This window comes from Humulus lupulus, chromosome 6 (genome assembly GCF_963169125.1).
Source record: "Humulus lupulus chromosome 6, drHumLupu1.1, whole genome shotgun sequence".
NCBI classification, from domain to species: domain Eukaryota; kingdom Viridiplantae; phylum Streptophyta; class Magnoliopsida; order Rosales; family Cannabaceae; genus Humulus; species Humulus lupulus.
In genome coordinates, this window is record NC_084798.1 from 150,960,702 (window position 1) to 150,966,785 (window position 6,084).

At 34.7% G+C, this 6,084-nt stretch overlaps 1 long non-coding RNA gene across 1 annotated transcript; it reads right to left on the reverse strand.

The window, feature by feature from the left end:
• Window positions 1-1,354: 1,354 nt before the first annotated feature.
• LOC133782607 (uncharacterized) lies at window positions 1,355-2,329 on the reverse strand. The gene is made up of 2 exons (XR_009870611.1): window positions 1,813-2,329; window positions 1,355-1,535 (listed from the first exon to the last, which is right to left on the reverse strand). It is a non-coding gene; the product is annotated as an uncharacterized LOC133782607 (long non-coding RNA).
• Window positions 2,330-6,084: the final 3,755 nt, after the last annotated feature.

A 6,084-nucleotide genomic window follows, 5' to 3' on the forward strand; every position in this document is an offset into this window, starting at 1 on the left:
TTTTATCTTTTGATTTACTGTTCTGTTTACATTTATTTAAATTATGTTCGTAGTTTATAATTATTCATTTCAATTTTAATCACCGAATAGAAAGTGAAAAGCGATTATTAGTAATTGGTTAATAGTCTTTGTGGGGCGATATCTGTTCTTACGGAATTTATTAGTTGACACGACCACGTACACTTATGTGCATATTTTTCCGATCAATCTGAAAATGCAAGAAAAAGTAACGCTTAGGTACTTTCACCGCCAAAAAAAAAAAGTTATGGTACTTAAGTGTAAAAGAGTGAAAGATTTGGTACTTTAGATGCAAATATCCCCTTTTTTATATAACCGAAAAGAAAAAAATTTCTAATAAATATATATATAATATTATATATATATGTATATATTTAATGAAAAAAAATTCAAATATATGCCACCCCTTGTGGGCCCCATAATGTGGCAGCTTTTGTTTTGAATGTACAGCTCCAACTGCTCTTTTAGTAGACTACTGCTCGCCTAGCTGATGTCAGAGAGCCCCAAAATGCCCCCAACGGCTCTTTTTCTCTTCTATCTATAAATGGACTCATTTCTATACTCAATTCAGAGATAATATCAGTCATATATCATAATATTGAGCCATTACAAGTGTTCTAAGCATTTATACTCTTCATCCTTTTCAAAACACTTCTTCATACACTTTGAGCCAAATTAGTGATTATCTTCATTAGTGTGTTTGCATCTCTCTCTAGGTTATTACATTGTATTTCATCATCTAAGAGAGATTTGTGCTTTGTTCTTAAACTTTCAAAAACCTTTCATTGTATTGAAGTGAGGTTGGCACCAGTATTGTAAACAACCCAATATAGGTGAGATTGGCACTTCAACAATCCGAGTGAGGTTGATAGTCCTTGTGAGAAACAATTGTAAGAGGTTCGGGTAAGACCTTTGGTGAAAATTTCACGGATGTACAAATGATTGATCAAGTCCATAACTTGATCCGGTATTAGAACTCAAAGCTTGTGCTACCTTTGAAGACCAACGACGTAGGTGACTTTAGTTTCACCAGACCTTGTAAAATCTAGAGTTTGCATCCCTATAACCTTAAATTTCTTACATTTGTGCTTACTTGATTATTTACATTGGTCCTATCTATTTATTGCATGAAAGTTTCATTAGTTAAGTTTTAAATTCTACAATTAGTTTAAAATTTCCAATCCACCCCCTCTTAGAAACATCTCTTAGGCTAACAACAACCACACATGCAGTTTGTGCAATTTTTCAAACTGTACTTGCACCACATAGACCTCAAAACTGAACAAACCGCACCACAAAAATGTGGTGCGGTGTGGTGCAATGTAGGCGTTATATACCTATCGCCAAATAATTTACTAATCAATAAATATAAAAAAAATTATAATAAAATTCATAATTAAGTAGAATTCAACAAAAACAATAAAAATAACATCAAACTAAATAAATTTCAGTCAAAATAATAAAAATTCAACTCCAACTTTCAGCTCCAACTTATGGGACTGTGAACTTTGCTCCATCTAAAAAAAAATACAATTAAGTTAGTTGTCACTCGTCTTAGAATAAAATGTCTCGGAATAACATACCATAAGCCTTGCCTAGTAAACATTTTCTTATAAACTCTTAAATCAGATTTCAAACAAGCACAAACATTTACAACTAAAAAATAAGTATAAACCAAATTAAGATATATATAAACTACGAAGCAAAATTTCAAATGAGCAAATAGACATTTACAATTAGAAAACCAGTATAAACTAGATTAAGATATATATAAATATATATATACATATTTACCTTCTTAGATGGCAGGAGCTTCTCCTTATCGACGTTGTCGTGCAACACTAGAGGCAGATGTGTTGTTTGGTGACCTCTAAAATGGATCGAAGATAGAGTGGATAAGAGGGAGAGACTAAGATTAAGATATATATATATATATACATATTTACCTTCTTAGATGGCAGGAGCTTCTCCTTATCGACGTTGTCATGCAACATCAGAGGCAGATGTGTTGTTTGGTGACCTCTAAAATGGATAGAAGATGGAGTGGATGAGGGAGAGAGAAATATAGTAGAATTGGAGGGTCTGCTTCCTCTAAAACAATATAAGTATATATATATATATAGTTATATACAGAGAGAGAGAGTCATGAACCAGAGGTGGGGAAGAGAAAAACCATGACTGTGACCATGCGTTGGCGCCATAAAGTGAGGGTAGAGAGACACCCTCCGTCAAGGAAAGGGTTTGGCCAAAGCATGGTCGTGCGTGAAAGAGATGGAGATGTGTCAGTGTTAGTTGAGACTAAGAGAGTGAAATTGATAATATGTTATTTTGTTGCCCTAAAAATATTGGGCTGGGCTCATAATATGGGCTGGTAAAAGTAAAAACAATATAAAAATTTGGTACTTTTTGTAACAATTCGGTGCGGTGCAGTTTGAACTGCATTGATCAAATTTAAAAACGTAAACTACACAACGAAAAGTTCTGAATCGCATATTTTGGTGCGTTGTGGGTGGTTTGTGTTGGGGTTTTATGCCCTAATTAAAACTCAAATTCTTTGTAATCTCATTTTTTTATCAATAAAAGAATACAAATCATTTTTTTACTTGATTAATCACTTTGTTCACATGTTTTATTTTCATGATTATTTGTTTAATATAAACTTCTATTAAATCCCGAGCATATAGCTAATCTTATTTATAGTAACGTAATCACAGTTGAATATAAATATGATTATATGTTCAAAATAAGTAAGTCCTGTGATTAGTCAGTGCACCGGATTTACACTGATTCGTCAATCTACGATATGATCCACTTACACATTACAGTGTTATGTTCTTTCCAGAACATTAGCAAAGTAGATTAGATCGGATGTATTTGTTACATCGGACAGGACCGATATTGACAGTTGATAAGATAACTAAACATACCGTTATTATCTATTCTAGTCATATCATATAGTTGACTATAGGTCAATTCAATCTCAATTCTGAGTGGTTAGTATTCTAACTGATTGTATTATTTGAGTTCTTTGACTTGTTCGTTACCAGCTTACCCTACGGACTAGCTCATACTTACATCTTGGGAACTCAGTAGTATAATTGAGTGGGAGTGTTAATCATAGATATGAACATCTATAGCTTCTGATGAAGAAGTGAAATGATGGTTTCCTTTTAGTTTGGTTCAAGGTGTTAAATGATAGAGATCTCATTTCAGTAATTAAATTAGTTTACTGAAATATCATTTACAAGGAACTAAGTGTTTTAAGGATAAAATACAATGAGGGGTAAAACGGTATTTTAGTCCTATCTCATTGTAGACCGTCTATAGAGGATTGAGTGACAATTATGGTTGTAACAATGGATAATTAATAGTGTATCTATATTTGTTATAGAGTGTTCTATGAATTCAAGAGCTCAATTGTGAGTCTATAGTGGAGTCACGAGGAATTAATAAGTTAGTAAATTTATTTGTTAGATTTATGATAACTTATTGGAGCTTGATTTCATAGTCTCCATTGTACCTTCGATAAAATCATCTAGATAGTCTCAATTAATTGATTTAATTATCAATTATAATTATCAAAGTTGACCAAGTCAATTTTTGATAGTTTCACAGAGTTGTGTAATTTTGAGAAGAAAAGAAAAATCATGGCAGATTTATTAATTAAGATAAATTTGTATCTAAATTAATAAATAAGTTTAAATCAAGGTTCAAATTATAAATAATTAATTTGATGAAAGATTTAAATAATTATTTAATTAATTAAATCAATAGAAAATAATACAGGCCTTGATTTTAAGAAGTCCAATGGACTTATAATCAAATGGGAAATTTGACGGGCCTAAAGCCCATGATAATTTCGACCTAGGGCTTCAAAATCGCTATTATTTTATTGATTTTATAATTAAATTAAATGGTATAATTGAGTCTATAAAAGGAGTTCTTAGAGAGAAGTCACAAGTTAAGATTTCTGAGACGACAGATAAGTTTAATCACTGGTTTTCTGATAGTTTTAGATTCTCTCTAAACACAAGTCCTTTTCTAAGCCTCTTCGTTATTTTCTCTCCTTCTCTCTATATCTATCTCATGTGTTGAGAATTGCCCACACTAGTCTAGGTGATTCTAAGGATACATTGGATGGTTGTGAAGAAAATAGAAGATCGGTTCAGTTTCTTGATAATACACTACGACAGAGAGGATACAAGAGTTAGAGAAACTGAAGGAAGGACTGTTTCATTCCGCTGCATATACTGTAAGTATTCTATTCTTTGTTTCTCTTTGAATTCAATTTTAGAAACATGTTTTAGGCTATCTCGTTTTAATTTGTTTAATATCAGATGTAACGCCCTGTATAGCCAAGACTGTTACACTGTGTGTTTATAAAGGTGCAAGACTTGCTAATCAAGTCATTTAATTAAAAACGTGTTACTAAAATTATAATTGAACTAGGGTTAAAAGATTTTGGTCCCAAAAGCCGTATTTCTTATAAATAACTTTTTCTGTTTACACGGGATCCCAAAAATAATAAGATTAAAGCCATTTACAAAGATTCAAGATTTAAATACTAGCCACTCTAAGGCAAAACAGACTGTTAAGCATTTCTTGTCCTGATCCACTCCTCGGCCATGGCGGCCGAACAACTGGCTATGTACATTCAGCCCCGCAGCTCTCCGTCTTAAGGTTGATCCAACTTGCCTTTGCCTTTACCTGCACCATGTAGCATCCGCGAGCGAAGGCCCAGCAAGAAAACACAATAACAGAGCATAATCAATCAACAGATAGTCAAATATCTCATATTGCATAAGCATGTACTTAATCAGTTTAAGCTTTCATGACAATCAAGTATTCATCACACCAAGTATATCAATTCATATCAATAATCAATCCACATATGATAACTAGGGTTAGCGCCCTTAGGCCGCACCCTCTATTTATCCCACTGACTTCAGCCCGCTTAAACCGAGCTCAGTGAATATTAAGCTGTCCTCAGCTACCAGTGGCCAAGCCGCGCCCTGTGTGCAAATATTGTATACGGCACGCTTATGCCATTTATCACATGTCCCATGGTATAATACCATCTATGACATTTTACAGATATCGGGAGCACTTAGTCCCATCACAAACAGATAATCGGGTGCAGTTTTTTTACCTTTAAATTCGCTAGCTTCGTTCACTTTGATCCTTGAGCACGATCCCTCTTGAGCCCTAGCACACACCTAGTCACAACCATAGGTCAAAATCATCACCAAACCTCAAGTCCAAAACCGAGCCCTCGGGAAGCTCTAATTCCACCAAACAGGGTGGTGGAATCAAACCCCGAACCCCCAGGCAAAAACCCTTGAAAATAACCCAAAAACCCTTTTCTAGAAACAGGGTAGCGCTACAGCGCTCTTTGAAGGGCACTACAACGCTACAAACAGAACCCAAAAAAACCCCAGACAACCTGGCCTAGCGCTATAGCGCCCAAAGGCTAGTGCTAGTCACAGAATCAGCAACCCTGCATTTTTCCTTCCTGCGATTTTCCCGAGCCTAACCCTTCCAAAACTTTTCCAATCTTCAACCAAACTTAAAAACAAGATTATCAACATGCTCCACTCATCTCAATCATCCCAAACACACATAACCCAATCACATGCATCCCTAAACATAGAATTCACCATAGTTGAACCTAGAGCTCAAAAACTCAGCCAAACAACAAAACATCAGAATTCAAGTGCCCAAGTTCAAAGTTTCTTACCTTTAATTGGAAAGTTTGATGTTAGGATATCCTATACACTTCCTTGGCTTACCCTTAGCTTTAATTCCCTAGATTTCCCATCAAATTCAGCTTAGAAATCTAGTTCAACAACAAAACCAGAAACTGAAGAAAACCCTGAGATCTTACCTCAAATGGCTGAGTAACCTCTGCTAATCCTCAAGCTTAACTCATAAACCCAATTGCCAAGCTTGACCTAGCTCTCCTCTGAACCTCAGCACCAAAAGACCCCAAGGACTGGTGGAGAAGAGCCTAAACCGAGGGAGAGAAAAACAGGCTTCTAATTCCCTTTCTTTTCCTTTTTCCTTCTT